This window comes from Mesocricetus auratus, unplaced genomic scaffold (assembly GCF_017639785.1).
Source record: "Mesocricetus auratus isolate SY011 unplaced genomic scaffold, BCM_Maur_2.0 Super-Scaffold_100003, whole genome shotgun sequence".
Classification (NCBI taxonomy): Eukaryota; Metazoa; Chordata; class Mammalia; order Rodentia; family Cricetidae; genus Mesocricetus; species Mesocricetus auratus.
In genome coordinates this window covers 79,849,292-79,866,472 of record NW_024429188.1, presented here as the reverse complement: position 1 = coordinate 79,866,472, position 17,181 = coordinate 79,849,292, and positions in this window count along the sequence as shown.

The following is a 17,181-nucleotide window of genomic DNA, read 5'->3' as shown; positions in this document are numbered from 1 at the left end:
TTATCAGGAATGGGCATTCGAGGTGGTCTCTCCACTATTGCTTAGCTTGCCAATTGGTGTTATCCCTTTAGATCACTAGAGGTCACTCTGGTGCCTGATCTGTCTTCTAACCCATGATTCCCTCTTCCCCCTATTCTACCCCCACCCACTCAGACTTCCTGTTCCCCCATGACCTAATCTCTCTTCCTCTTCTCCCGCCTTCCTTCTTTCTTTTGGTTTGTGGTTTCAAGGCAAGGTTTCTCTGTGTGTAGCCCTGTCCTGTAGACCAGACTGGCCTCAAACTCAGAGAGATCCACCTGCCTTTGTCTCCTGAATGCTAGGATTAAAGGTGTGTGCCACCACTACCTGACAGAAACAAACTTTTCTTAAAAGCAGGATGCATGCCCAGTACTAGATAGCCAACAATAGCATCATAATGTCATATCATGGATTTTTTAGCTTATTTTTCATTTTTCCTTATATATTTTTACTATATATAATTTATTAAGTGTAATTATATACATATGCATACATATTTATAATTTTATATATGTTCATACATACACACATAATTCATAACTATACTTAAGCTACTTTTATTATCATAATATAAATATATGATATGCAGATGATCTATAAATGTATATATTATTACCCTACCTTTACACCTTTGTTTATATGTTATGGCTTCCAGTTTACTGTTTTTAAGGAGTACTCAAGTATGTGAACGAGTGTGTGTTTGGGTCTGTAGCTGTCTCTTCTGGATATTCTTGGCCTCTTCCCATCTCTATGTTTTGTCCTACACAGATTGTTAGTTTTGTTTTATACTACATTATATTATATAATTCTCCCTTAGAAGTCTGTTTGTTTTCTAATGAAAGACAGAACAAGAGGAGTGGTTAGGAGTAACCAGGAAGAGTAGAGGAAAGAGAAACTGTAGTCCAGATATATTATATGAGGCGGGAGGAAGCTATTTTCAATAAAAGGGAAAGAATCCTCTTGTCAAATGTGTGATAAAGAAGCACATATATTGCTAGACCTTAAATTTAGCTTTCCCAATTTGACAACAGATATTGGGAATTTTGCTCAGTTGTACAGTAGTTTCTTAACTTATGCAAGACCCTGTATCCCATCACCCAAACCACAAAAAATGAAAATAGAATATTTGGAGAAATCTCTAGTTACTAAAGCTCCAAACAGAACAGCAAAGATGCTTGAGTATGAAGCATTTCATTAGATTACAAAGGTAAGATGCATCTTCCCAAAGACACAATTGTATAGCTGCATTTTCCATGCCAATAGCCATGTAATTGCCTCATTTCTGTATGTAATGCGACTTTTCTCCCCTTTATTACACACGTGCAGTTCTGGATGTAAAACACCCACACACACTGCCCCCTAAATGGAAAGAATTATAGCAGGATAAAAACTCAGTCTTCCTAGTACAGCACATGCCGCTAGGTGGCATAATTGAATGAGCTGTTAACTAGGAGGGAAACTGCTGAAACCCAGAATATAGCACATTCAGAATTTGCAGCACAGTTGTCATGGCCCAATTAGGACTTTCAAAGTCCAGTATGCACTGAAAAGATCCTAATGTCCTTTTCTGTATGTAATTCAAAATTCAAGTAGAAATAAACTAAATAATTTTGCTCAAATGACAAAAGCTTCCCCAAGCCCCTCCTGATTGCAAAATTCTGGCTAAGGTCTTTAAAGTTGAACTTTCCCCATGATGCTAATTTCCTGAGGCTGCAAGTATACACTGACTCTGCATAACAAGGAGTCCCATGCCTCTTGTTATTAAGGATGGGATCAGGCTAGATGCTGCTTTAGACCTTGAGTGAGACCCAGAACTTATCCCTACTGAGTTACAGTATATTGGACACTGTCAGAACGTGAAAATAGCAGATGACTATATCCAGGCTCATGGTAGCTCTACAGATCTTGCTTCAGTAAATTCACATGCCTCCAACCTCATCTGGTGACTGAGAAACCTAGAAATCATAGGTATATACCTATACAAACAATCTTGCCAGGAACTCTCTTGCCCAGGAACCCTATCTCCCAGCTTCAGCATGCTTTTGGATTGCTCCATTGTCCCTGGCCTTTTATGGTACCACAGAACAATACTACTTATTTCTGCCTCCCTAGGGGAACACCAGCAGCATATACATCCGGGTTTTGCCAGGACTTGACTCTACAAACATTCTTGTATGATTTTATGTCAAGCCCTCTCTACAATGGAAATCTGATACTCACTATTACATCAAGAAATCTATTCTGTCCGATAAAGCTTTATGAGCAGATAGAGCCCTCCCTATTCTGATCACTGTCAGTCTCTTAAATGAATCATAGTGAAACCCATGGTGGTGTAAACTTGACTTCCAAATCTCTTTTATATAATTACATGCAAAAGAGTAATCAGATACTCTGGTATCTGGCCTGCACTACACAATTCCTGCATCTGATAATGGCTTACACCTTGCGCAATACTTCAGCCATTCAAAGGGCCATCACAGAGACTTCTGTGCCACAGATTCCTTGTCACTCTACAGAGTCCTTCGCTCAGGTGTCCCTGGTACATAAGCATTTAAAACTGACAGTTCCTTGGCCTCTTTTTTACTAAGCCCAGGCATTTGTGGGAAGTCATGCAAAACAGAAATGTCCTTCTCTGTGGAATGGACTGATCAGAATCCTTAAGTATATGCAGCAATCCCTGCCGTCTACTGGGCACTTGATTAGTTTTCTCTGCTTTGCATTCTTCCAAAGTCTAGGATGCCAAGGGGGCTTCAGTTGGGATAAAGAAAGCACCAAAAGAGTCTTATATGCATCTGCCAGGAAAACCTGAGAAAAACCACATTTAGGAGGTTGGGAGTCAGAGGAGGATAGCAGGGCTGGTACAGAGTTCGCTCAAGCTAGATGGATGTTCCTACTCTACTTCATGAAAACTATAAAGAGTGGCCATGCTGGACCCACACTTTGCAAGGCTTAGGAATAGTCTAATGCCTTACATCTCATGTTTAACCCCATTGTAAATCCTTAAACATACTTAAGTACTTTTAGAGGTTACTATATATTGAACATCATTCTAAGCCTTTTCCATACAATTGATTTAATCAAGAGAACGCTCTGACATAAGCACTACTCTTTAATTTCCTCTAAAGAAGATAAAATGGAAAGCACAGAGAGATATTGTAACCCGCCCGAGATAACAGAGCTGGTAAAAGTGACAAAGTTTGAATTCAGACCCAAGAAAGCCTGGCTCTATAGCTTGTAAGCTTTGTTCTATAATGTAGACTATTTTGTCTCTGTAAGACGACAGTAAACCCTAGCCCACAATTCTGTCTTGGATTTCATTTTCTCCCTCCTATTCTGAAGAAGAAGCCTGACCATCAGCAACCAAACCAACAGGATTTGGAGAAAATGAGCCCTTGCTCCAAGCTGCACTTGAGCTCTGAAACACATACAAGCGCAGAACAAAGATGGCAAAGTCCTTACATGGACACAGGGTCGGTGGGGACTGAGTGGAGGAAATCAATGCAAAGGAAACTGCAAAGGTGCCACTAGGAGATTGTGAGGTGTGGGGAGGAAGAGGGCGGCTTTAGGACTTGGTACATGGGGATGCCAGCTAGTGTGGTGCAGGCACAGAGGGAAGGGCAGTGTGGTGGGGAAGCCAGTATAAGCACCCTCGGCCTGGTGGGTTTGGATGGAAAATATAACATAACATACCACCTTATTTGCCTCTTTCATTTGCCTTCTGTTTTGATTGTGGTTGTAGTTTGTCTCCATTATTCCTGATGTGTTGCCTTTTCAGAACTTGGCTTAGGCCCTGACACCAACTCACTCTGGTTATCACTCCTAACCCTTCTCCATTTTTCAATACTTAACTTCCATGTACCCCATCACTGACCTCACTTTTTCCCCATACTGGTACCCCTACATACCTTATCAGACTCAAATACAATGAGATACACAGGTTTTGAAGTCCATTGCCATGTCTCCTGATCGCTTAGACTCCATCCTCGTGTTACTCTCTTCTAGGCAAAAATGAATATCAATCCCACTCTCAGATGTTATGTTTCTATGCTCCAGATTTGATGGTTCTGCATTCATGAGGGTATCTATAAGGCAGAGATTGGTTTCACAATATAGGGGCGCACTTACATATGATATCTCTTCAGTATGCTATACAGTTCCACATAGTGAAGAATGCTTTGTTTTCAAACCAGCTTTTGAAGCTACCTCCACCAGTTACTCACTCAGTTAAACAAATCTGTTAATAATACTTTCTCCAGAACATAACATTGCTTTATGTGTAAACATTAAGTATTTTGTACTGTTTTAATATACACTTAAGTTCCCAGGAATACAAGCCATGTAAATTGAAGAAAATTTGGGCTTTGTTATGTTCAGAGCTCTCTGAAGAGTTGTGAAGGTCATGTTGCCAACAGCAACACTGCACATGGCAAGTGAGTCAGTAATGTGACTCCTTTGCCTGTATCTGCTTTACAGTGTTTGTGGTGTCTATATGTGGTACATGTTTCTGCCTGACTACTGAGATCTTCTAGTACGAAGGGGCAAGAATCTTTAGAAAATCATAATCTGTTACAAGAATTTCCTTTTATTTCTGCCTTATATTTCAATCAGACACCGTTTTCTCACATGTATGTGAATGCATACACACATATGGAAATAGAGAAAAATCATGTGAACTTGATTCAACTGGAAAGAATTAAATCATGACATTTTCAGAAAGATTGATACGCCTGGATATCATGTTATCCAAAGTGAGCCAGACTTAAAATCACTAATATGTTTCACCTCAGATCTGGAATATATACATGTCATAAACATTGAATAAATAAAGGTTTTGAGAAGGGAGGAGAAACAGGTCTGAAGAGAGATGAGAGGGACTAAAAGAGGGTAAGACAAAATATAGGATGAAATAGAGATTGTGTGTGTGTGTGTGTGTGTGTGTGTGTGTGTGTGTGTGTGTGTGTATGTGTGTGTGTGTGACTGGGGAAAAGAAAGGAACCAAGACACCATGATATATAAGTATGAAATTTTAATAATGAAACCCATTACTCATTATTTTGAGCACTGACTAAAAATAATTCCAAAATTAAAGAAACAAATTTATAAAACAAGGTTGACATACACTGCACACAGAATGTTATGTATGTGGAATATGCATTGTATGTTCATTGAGTTTTCTTGTTTTATGTCAGGACAGTAAAGGGGGAACAGATAAGTGCTTGTGAAAACTGTGAGCATTTACGTATGAGTTCTTTGCTGTTTGGAGTTATTTCTGTGTCTGTCTCAATCCTCATAAATCCAGAATGGAAAAGGTATTATTTTCAAGATCATCTTTACAGAAGAGGAAGCAAAGGCTGGGTAACTAACCCAAAGTTAAATAGTGAGTGATAGAGTAGAAAGCTGAACTCAAATCCATTTGGCTCCAACTACAGTTCACGGTTGACTGGTGGTAATGTGGTAGATTATCTGTAGTAATCCTTATATTAGGAGAAGCTTGGCACATCCCAAAGGAAATCTCTTGGGATTCCAACAAAACATATCACTAATTCCAGAATGACTAAAAATTGTCAGGCATGCAGTCAAATATGTTTGTTTAACACAGCCAGTCAATTACTTGTGTCAAATTTAATGATGCCTTATTTTTAATAGGTTCTTGTGTCCAATTATATTGTATAATTACTGAAAGCAGATATGTGTCGACCGTACTTCCAATTGGAAAAAATAGGGCACGTTGCCTAACAATAAATGTGACAATGAAATCAAATAGGTTCCATCTGGACTATTCTTGAAAAACCTCCCCTTGCCAACCAGCAACTAGCTACAGCAATGGAGCATGGTGACTAACAAATGAGAAAGCCAACCCTTTATTGTTCTCATTTAACAGGATCTATCAAGTGGAAACACATCTCACACACCTGCCTTCCTTAGACAAATTGGCCATTCATCGTTCTGTAAGTAAAGGTACATTCTCCAGCACCTCTGAATACTATCACTAGATGGCAGTGTTCTCCAAGCTTCTAAAACTTAGAAGCCTACCTTTGTTTAATGTTACTTCCTTTTTCAGGAGTCATAGGTCAAATTAACCACTTTTCCTATCAGCAAAAGAATGTCCAGATATTTTCCATGCTGTTTCAGGGAGTCTTTGTCAATATCTTGGCATTTTAATAGTTACCTCGAACTTGTTCAACAACATCTGGGTCTCCCCAGCTTAGTATAAATACTGTGTATACATATCGTGTTGCAAACTGTGAGCGAGGTCCAAGACGTATAGTGATAAATCTGCACAGATGCCAATCTTAAGGAAAAAGCAATCCTTTTAAAGATACTGACCCATAAACAAAAAAAAAAAACCAGTTACGACCATCTCGTAAGCACTGTGATTAGGTGAGTACTAGGTAGAGTAACCATCTCAATACAGAGATTCAGGACATCTTTCTGGAGACCGTGCCATAAAATCTGATTCTAAAAGAGTGGGCATGTTTCTAAGTTAGGTAGAAAAACAGATTTATCAGAAAAGCATAGTGTAGTGAAGTGTGCTGGGGACCTAGGTAACAGGTATTAATGCACAATAACAACAAAGCAATCTGCAGTACAGGAGTAGGTAGAGCTCAAGTCAGGGATGCAATATCAGTATTGAAACCAGGAGTGAATACTTGAAGCCATATATTCTTTGCAAGTATTTCTTGAGATGAGAATGGTCTTTACCTTGCCTTAAGAAGGAGTGGCCCATACATTTCTCACCACCATAGAGTACAATTCATAGTAACATTGGCAAACATTCATTGAGTCTCTCCTAAGTACAGAGCAGGGTGCTAAAACACCTTTAATAGCAGCAAAAACTGTAAGCAGTCAGCACTACAATGTTTTCATCATCTTCAGTTTGCAGAGGAGAAAATTTAGGTTCAAAAAGTGTGAAAGACACTTGTTCACAATTGCTAACAAGTGACAGAGCTAGGATTTGGCAGAAGCCGAGGAATGAAGCAGGATTGGAGTTGACAGTGATGGCCAAGACTTTCTGAAGGAAGTAAGACATAAACAGAGTTTAGCAATGATACTGATAATAGTATTGAAAATACTTAACTTTTTTGGTAACATATAATTTGTGCTAGACTGTACCGTTGGAGTAAGTATTACCTCACACGGTCTGCCTAACAGTCCTGTGCAAAATGAATAATTATTCCTATTTTATGGAATAGTACACTGAGGAACTGAATGGTTTTAGTTTTGCCCCAAAACACATGGCTTGTAAGTGCTGATGATGGATTTAAAAGCAAGAATAAGGGCATTTGGCACAGTAGAGCTGAATAGCAAGGAGGCGGGGCATGAAACAGCATGGAAGATTGAGAATCACAGCAAGGGGGATTGCTGGGTGGTGAGGTGGGGATGACTGGGACATTAGGATTGAGACTCTGGAGACATGCACAAGAACTACATTGTGAAGGGCTTAAGGTACCCCATAGTCAGTTGAAGCACAGGGGGATTTTAAGCAGGGTAGACCTAATCCTCTCAGCATGGTGAGTGCCTGCCTCTCTATTTTAGAGATTTTCTTTTTAATTTAGTGCGAGCATGTGTGTGTGCATGTACGTGTGTGGGTGCTTACGTCTGTGGGTATCCCTAGAGGCCTCAAGAGATGTTAATGCAGAAACTCACCCTTTATGTGGGCACCAGTGGCACATGAGACAGAGAGGGTAATGGGGGGTGAATATGATGAAATATATGTGCGCATGAAAATGTTACAATAAAACTTATGCTTGTACAATTTATACGTACTAATTAAATAATAAAATTCTAAAAACCAAACAAGCCTAACTAGGACTCACCAATCTGGAAAAAGAAGACGACCTTTGCTCTCCATCCCATTACAGGGCCAGCAAACTATGCTGAAAGCAGGTGCGGACTGAGAACAGGAAAAGCAGAATCTCTTGTGGTGAGGCTTTGTTCTAGTTTATTTGCTTGCCACACAGGGGCACTCAACTCATTTCCTGTGTCATTATTTCTAAAGACATAAAGCCTGACATTTTCATTAAGACTTACCGTATCTATGTCATAAAATTAAATTCCGAGAGAGAAAGACACAACCTGATGGCAATAAAAATGCAACCCAAGACTGGAGCATTATGGGAACCTCACAAACATGTGTCATATGCTTGCATGAGTAAAAATATCACTCTGTTTTTCCTAAGTTCCCGGGCAGCATAACCCAGTCAAATAGTCATAGAAGTTATAGTTATATCCCCCAAGGGCCTAAATCACTTAATTTTCCCTTCAGACTTCAAGAGTTTCCAAGAAAACCATTCAACCATTATTGTACTGAGTGATAAAAACGTGCTTGTGCCTTTATAATACAGTGTGGATGGATCAGGACTTAGTGATTTTTGAGGTTTAAATGCATGCTCAACAGTGTTAATTATAGGGAGGAGGCCACTTTATTTTACTAAAGATAGTCTAAACATGTCTGCTTAGAATCTGTGTATGACAAGGTTGTTTCTTGCCAAGAGAGTTCTACCAGGAAAAAAATGTGAGACAAGCAAAACAAATAAGCATGAAGCAATGAATGCTAGAAAAAGTAGTTTTAATAGAGGTGGAAAGGAGAACACGAAGTCTAGTGAAGCATGCCATAATCCCTCAGGCCCAACTTTACTAAGTCTCAACTATTAAACCAAATTAACAATATGAATTGTTCTGTGCAATGGCTGAACACATACATTCTGGAAGTAGGCTACCCGAGTTTAAATATTGACTATTCTTTGTCCTCATGACCTCCTTAAGACTTTAGTCAATTGTCCTCATTGTGCTTCCCACATCCTTTATGGTTATTAACTTACTCCTACTAGATTATTAGTTTTATGAATAAGGCAAAAGGTCATGTAGTAGGTTCTACATAAACATGTTTTTAGTTGAATAGAGTTGTTAGCTTCCTGATCATGGATATTTTGCCTTTATGTCTCAGGTTTGCCCGTGTGTTAATTGAAGACTATTGTTAAGACTCACTTAACATGATTTGGGGGTGGCATCTTTCAAAAATTATAGCGCCCAACACCTTCAAAGTAGTAGCTATTATTATAAAGGAATATACCTGGGTAGGCAGCATACTGAAACAGGTAGCTCAATAGGCTAGCACTCTTTCTTGAAAAGTGACGTTGTATTTGCTTTAAAACATGGTCTGAAGTAAATCTAGCAAGAATGTTAGAGTATAATTATTGATCATGAACACTTTGGTGAGTTTTATATTTTTCTCTGCATTTTTGCATGTCAGTGTTTTTAAAACATGTTCCATTTTTTTATACTTTCCTATGGATTACTAGGTGAGTGCCTATACCTCCCGTACCATGCTTGTTAAATCTAGAAAAGCAAGCTTGTAATCCTTGGGATGTTGGGCAGTGAGTTCTGAGGCTGGATCATAAACAAACAAATAAACAAGCAAAAAGCAAACCAACAGCAACAACAGCAAAAATACCCACCTCTTTCTGTTTGCTGAAACACTTCTGCTTAGAACTCTGGGCATCATGTAAGTCGTTTGACTGCTCCAAAGTTGCTGTGCAGTTCATTAAGTCGGTCCTGTAGAAAGGCTATATGTAGGCACTTGGTTTGGCACTTTGACATTTTGGATTCTGTCAGTCAAAGCACTGGACATGTGAGTGAATAAGGCTTCAGGCAACCCCAGCCCTCCCCCACCCAACCATAAGTCACCACCAGCCTTCAAGTATTCCTAGCTCAACACCATGGGGTAGAAGGAAGTCTTTTCACTGTCTCTTCTAAACTGCTGACTTGAGGAACCCATGAACAAATTGAAATCACAGTGCTTTGTTTGAAATTTTTCATAATTTAAAGGAAGACCATTCTAAGGGACATCTCCCTGCCCTTACTCTGCCACCCTCAATTCAGGTTTAAGTGATTTGAAAAAGATCCAGAGTGTGCCTCAAGAGTAAGTGGCTGCATTGTGACGTCATTTAATGGGCACTGAGTCTCCAAAACACATCACTCCCTTCTTAGGCCAAGATGTGTTTGAACCCACTAAAATTTAACAATTCCCCCAAAGGCATAGAGATAGGAAAGGAATGGAGACATAGAAGCAGTTTGTGTGGCATGGGCATCCTAATCATAAGGGACTTTTGCTGTATCCTCTGAAGCTCATGCACCAAATGAATTTCTAATGTAAAATAAAACAACACAGGGAGATAGTCATCATATTACTTTAAATTTTTGTCTCATCACTAAGCCTTTCCTGAACTGTGAATTGTTTGTTGATAAACTTGGCAACCATCTTGTGAGTACCACAATTATATTGTCAAACATTGTCATCTGTATTGGAACATTTAAATTAGAAATAGGCTATAGATTAGTGATTTGTTGTCGTCATCAGCTAATTCCTTAATTAGTAAAACACCCTCTATTATATGAAAAAACCCCATGGCATTATTCAGCTGCCATGACTCCAAACATGTGAGACAGTTGGAAAAATATTTCACCAATTAATTGTTTGTGGGAAGACAGAAATAAATTAACTCCTTGTCTTTTTAAATGGTTAAAATATAATTTTGTTCTATGTAAGCACTGAAAATATATCACAAATCAAATAGCCTGTTTTGATTTAAAATATATGTATATAAGAAGTCTCAATACCCTCAAATTGCTCCCATGTGCTTTGAACTTTGCGGAGTCCTGGATGTCATTAAAAACTAGCATTTTAACTGTGCATGGGGGCATGGTAGTACATGCCTTTAATCTCAAACTTGGGAGACAGAGGCAGGTGGATCTCTCTGAGTTCAAGACCAGCCTGGTCTACATACTAAATTCCAGGACAACCATGGTGAAACCATGTCTCAAAAAACAAAAAGTCACATTTTGTGGGGTAAAGGGGATGAAGTGATTTGTGAGGGACGGAGTTTAATGCAGGAGTTGTCTTTAAAATCCTTTCTTACCTTGAGGTACAGGGAATGCTTAATTTTTTTAAAAAAGGCCCTTGGGAGGAGAATTCGGGGCTTCAGGAACAACAACAAAACCATGGAGACTGTTGTAGAGAGCTGTGAAGTGCCGCACCCCTAAGATGGTGCTGGCTTCCGCCTTCTGCTAGTCCGACAGCAGGTGCTCTCTATGATAAACAACACCTGTATTTGGTTAAGGCTGGATATCAGGCTTGCTTCTGCATATGTGGACCTATCTGCATGTTCCACGTGGCATACTGGGGTTAGCCACCCAAGGGCTTTTAAACTGTGGGTTGGGGCTCCCTGGCGCTCCCCGGGAGAAGAAGATTGTTCAAGGTTTCCTGAATAAACTGCTTAAAGAAGAGTCTGGGTGTTGCGTCTTTCTTGCTGGTCATGGTGGGCACGACAGACTGTGGAACCTCTCATGCAGAGTATTCATCTAATTTGTGCAGAAAAGGGGGATGCAAGATGCTGAAGTGGGTTGAAATAACCTCTGCAAGATGTGAATATCTTAGTGCAAAACAGAACTAAGTTTGAATCCAAGCAGGCTAGCAGCATACAAGGCTATTATTCTATTGCACAAATACCTGTATGTGCCAGACTGTAGATCACCCCCTTGTACAAAATCTCCCAAATGCCCTGACCAGCAGAGGGCTCTACACGACCTGTAATGGAGACTACTCAGAAGGGCCTCACCAGAGCAAAAGGTTACTTTTGCTGCTGCTGCAGCAGCTGCTGCTGCCGCCATGACCATCACTTTATGTTGAGGAAGAGGAGGAGAAGGAGCAGGAGGAAGAGGAGGAGGAGGCAGAACACCTTTCAGTGGAAGACAGTTCTCCAAGGCAGGTTGGTCAGTGATTCTCAGCCTTCCTAATGCTGTGACACTTTAATACAGTTCCTCATGTTCTGGTGACCCCAACAATAAAATTATTTCATTGCTACTTCAGAAATGAAAAATTTCTACTATTATGAGTTGTAATGTAAATATCTGATACGTGACACCCCCAATGGGATTTGAACTCACAGGTTGGGAATTTCTGTCTTAGGTAACTTGGTGATGTCCTGCCCTGCCTACCTCAGCCTCTCCTAGAGCCCCACAAATATTGATCAGTAGGGTTTAACCTCTTTTCTATGCCATCCTTTCATTCTCATCTGTGTTTTTTCTGATGCTTTTTTCTTCTCTTCCCTCCATCAATGTTTCTGAATCCATCTTTCTTGTTTCTTCAAATCTTTTTTTCTCTTTTTGTCCTAGATTTTCCCCCTTTCACCTCTTGGCATTCTTATCATCTTCTACTCACTTCTATTCTTTATTGTCCATTATTTGATCTTTTGTTCTTTTCTCACTGAAAAAATCACTTTCCCATCTCATCGTAGTTCTGTTTTCTTCCATTTTGTTTTACTAATTCAGCATGTGCACCACTCTTTAACCATGACTTAAACACTGGTGACTTGTGAGGCAAATTTAGTTCACAGCTTTCTTTGGCAGATTTATTCTTATTAAACTATTTGTTAATTTTAAGCAACCAGGAGATTTCTTTTTAAAAATTCTGAATGTCAAGCTTTACTTGAAAACACAGTTTCTTTTAACTCCAGCAATAATCAGGCAGAACTCAACTAGGCTGCGATGCTGATAAGGCAGACTCTCTTCAGTGTGCCACAAACTCACCAAGAGTCATTCCCTGACAACTCTAATTTACCTGTTTGCCCCCTCTCCAGCCTCTGCTTGCCTTCTCCTGGCTTTTGCTGTGGTGGGTCAGCCACTCCTGAAGTTCCCAGTCTCTGAAGTCATTTTCCAGCATTCATTTCTCTTTAGGAAATCTCTCAAATTGTGTAAATCTCACCTTATTTTCCTCATCTAAAATGACAATCATTTAATAGCTATTTCATGCATTTGAGGTACCAAAGGATATAATGCTTGTGGTATGATTAGCACACTATCTAGCAAACAGTGGGTCATTGGTAAGTGGAACTTCTTGTCTTTCTCCTCTTATTGATATCTTCCAAACAGATATTCAAATTTCTTGTCTTCTATCATCCTTTGGCATCTCACCTCTTTATTCACTTCAGGTATATGTGTATGTATATAAATAAAATTTTCTGCTCGTATTTTCTTTATGATTAAGCTTTCTCGTCAACTTCATCAGATTTAGAATAACCTAGGATACTGGTAAGAAAAGCCTGTGGGTGTGTCTTTAAGACCATTTTCAGAGACGATTTAACTGAGCCACCCTGAATATAGGTGGCTCTATCTTACCAGATGGTGATCCAGAGAGAATAAAACAGACAAAAGGAGAAAGTCATAACAGGATTCTTCCTGGCTGTGCTGGCTTGAATGAAAATATGCCCCCATAGGCACTGCCAGGCTAGTGTTTCAGTCTCTTCCTGCTGCCTGCAGATCCAGATGTAGAACTCTCAGGTACCTCTCCAGCACCATGTTTGCCTGTCACATATGGTCTTTGCAAAATCTCTAATTCATGCTGTGAGGGAGATGATAATCTCACATGACAATGCAAAGTGTCCTGCTGTAAAAAAAAAAAAAGCAGTGTGTCCTGTTGTAAAGCAATTGCTCCCAAACAGGATTTTGAAGCTAGGCCAAACTCGGTCCAAATTCAGGTTTGGAAGTGACGTTTAAAACGTCTTTTTGCAGAAGGAAATAGAAGTCAGAAAGTGACTTGTTTAAGGTTTCAATACACCCTTGTGTACTATGGAATAGTACCAGAAGTCGTGTGTGTGTGTGTGTGTGTGTGTGTGTGTGTATTGAAAGACACTGAATCCGTGTAAGCTTTTGAACACATAGCTTCAGTTGTTTCCCTCTTCTAATCATGCAGCTGATTGGGAGTTGTGGCTCAGTGTATCAGTGTATCATGAGACAGCATTGTTCCACATATTAGTATCCCAGAGAGGGGATATGAGGCATCAAAATTCACATTTGAAATGTAGTTTCTACTTAGGGCATATTGCTTCGACAAAGCTAAAAAACGTTTTGTTATTCAAGCCATCATCAGTCAGAGACCATCTGAAACCAGAATAAATATTTGATGTGGTACAGATAAAATGCTCATGTGCTGGTTTGAATTGACCACATCAGTGGTTCTTATCACTAGCTACCAGAGTGACATAAGTACAGGCACTGAATAATTAGAATGAGTTTTAACTGAAAACTGAAGCTGTGCCCTGCTAGTCTAGAAATTAACAAACTACTTAGCAGATTTGAGGGAAATATGGAGTTCTTAATTTGAAGAGACAAGGTGTCCAGGGCACTCAACTCTCATAAAGTTTATCAATGTCATTAAATTATCTCAAGACTTTCACATCTAATATGGACAATCGAGTGCATCCTGACTGAACTATCTACCTTGCTTTGCCTGTACACTAGACTCTTTTAGAGATCCTTTAAAATATCAATGTCTAGTTAATTATAATATGCATCCAGAAATGAAAACTACTGAAACCAAAGTTCTGAGACTGGGAGACCTATTTCTTTTTAAAGTCAGCCCATAATTGTCATTCAACACGATTAGATTAACGACCACTGTTCAACTCTGCTGAAGTGCCAATAAGACTTTTAGGTTTGATTTTGGTTTCTAAATAAGCCTTTCTTACAGTTATGCAATAGTAACTCACTGTTTTTTAATTTGCAGTTAATTAAAGTCTAATAAATTTTACTGCATAGCCACTTGATCATTGGCTATTCATCTCTCTCTGTCTCTATCTCTGTTTCTGTCTCTCTCTGTCCCTGTCTCTCTGTCTCTCTGTCTCTCTCTCTCTCTCTCTCTCACTCTGTGTGTGTGTGTGTGTGTGTGTGTGTGTATGCATGGTTCTGAGCAAGTCCCACTATGTCATCTGTGTTAGTCTAGCATGCTACTGCTGATCTACATTGTCAGCACGCATTCATATATCTTCTGTGATGAGTCTCTTCAACATATGCTCATTTTAGACTATTATTAATTGTTTATATTACATACAAGATCCTACCAAATTTATTATTATGTGTTACTCTGGTTTTAAGAGCTTTACATTAAAAAAAACCTTTCTAATTCCGAAGTGATGGTATTGTGAGGTGATTGGGTTGTGGGGATGCAATCTTTACAAGTGGGCTCATGTGCATGTAAAAGTGGCTCAAGAAGGCTTGCTCATCTTTTCCATCACGTGAGGACACAGGGGAAACACAACTGTGTCTGAACCAGGACGTAAGCCAGCAGATTTCGTCAGATGGCTGGTACCGATTTGGTATAGTTTATGTGTACAGTTTTGCAAATAGAATTCACTCTTTAATAGTATATACAACTGTTTGCTAGTATAGTAAATCTAATTGATTTATGTTAGCATTGTAACATGTCACTTTGTTAAATCTATTTATTAGTTTTATAAGTTGTTTTCAAATTTTATTGTCTTTGTATGAATGAGTATCTGTCTATACATGTGTTCAAGTGTATGTACATGTGGTATATGCACATATGCATGTGCAGATAATGTTAAAAATGCAGAGGCCAAAGAAGAAGCATGGATTCAGACACACATTTGATTCCACCAAACGTTTTATATTGATGCTGGGGTACAAATACAGCTCCACGTATTTGCTACTAAGCAATTTCTGCAGAAACTCCTCAGAATTTTATACTTAAATAGTTATACCATCTGAAGATGAAGGTGATTTAATTTTTATTCTCCCTTTCTGAGATGTATGTCTTTTATCATCTTTGTATGCTTTATTATGATGTGTCATACCTTCCAAAAATCCTCACTTAAACGTTAAACACCACATCAGTGTATATTGGATTAGATGTGCATTTTTCTAGATTTTTCCTTGTCATATTGATGAAGTTCCCATATATTATTAATTTGCTTCTAATTTTAATCATTAATGAATGTTAACTATGTCAAATGTTTCTTTTGCATATTTTCATATGATTATAATTTTTCCTTTATAGTCTTAGGATAAACTCTTCTTTGTACTGGATTGTTAATGTATTTTTAATTTATTTTTCAGTTTAAATTTAGATAAGAAACAAGGTTGCTTCACAAGTCAGTTCCAGGTCCCTCTCCCTTTCCCTCCCCTCCTCCCGTGCCCTCCCCCCAGCCCCCCCATTATCCCCTCATTTCTCCAGGGAGGGTGAGGCCCTCCATGGGGGTGTCCATAGTCTGTCATTTCATACAGGGCAGTTAATGTATTTTTAAAGTTCTACTTACTAATACTGTATTTAGCATAGTTATGCCTGTACTCATGAGAGACACTTGTCTCTAACTCCTGTTCCTCTATTATCTTACCAGATTTTGATACTGGAGTTAAATTAAGTTCATAGAATGCTATGAAATTTGTTTACCCTTTTCTATTTAGCCTGAATATATAAAGTTCATGTTGTCTCTTCCTTAAATGTTTGATAAACTTTATCGATAAAACCCAGAGAAACAGCTGACCTGAACAAGGAGGAGATCTTGGACCCCAGACTGATGGCTGAGAGGCCAGCATGGGACTGATCCAGCCCCTCTGAATGTGGGTGCCATTGAGGAGACCTAGGCAATCTATGGGGCTTTGGGTAGTAGGTCAGTATTTATCCCTGGCACAGAAATGGATTTTGGGTGCCCATCCCACAATGAGGGATGCTTTCTCAATCTGGACACTTGGGGAGGGCCTGGTCCCTCCCTAGAATGAAATGACAGACTCTAGAGATCCCCCATGGAGGGCCTTACCCTCCCTGGGGAATAGAGTGGGGATTGCGTTGGGGGCTAGCAGGGGGGTGGGTGTGGAGGGGAAAAAAGGGAACTGGGACTGACATGGGAAGCAAGCTTTTTCTAATTTAAATATCTAATAAAAAAGTGTTTAAAAAATAGTCTTGTCCATCTCACCCCTGTCAGAATGGCTAAAATCAAAAACACCAATGACAATTTATGCTGGAGAGGATGTGGTGAAAGGGGGACACTCCTCCATTGCTGGTGGGAGTGCCAACTGGTTCAGCCACTTTGGAAATCAGTGTGGAGATTCCTCAGAAAAATGGGAATAAACCTACCACAAGACCCAGCAACTCCACTCTTAGGCATATATCCAAAAGATGCCCATTCATACAACAAAGAGGTCTGTTCCACTATGTTCATAGCAGCATTATTTGTAATAGCCAGAACTTGGAAGCAACCTAGATGTCCCTCACCTGAAGAGTGGATAGAGAAAATGTGGTACATCTACACAACGGAGTACTATTCAGCAGAAAAAAATAATAGAATCATGAGATTCGCAGGCAAATGG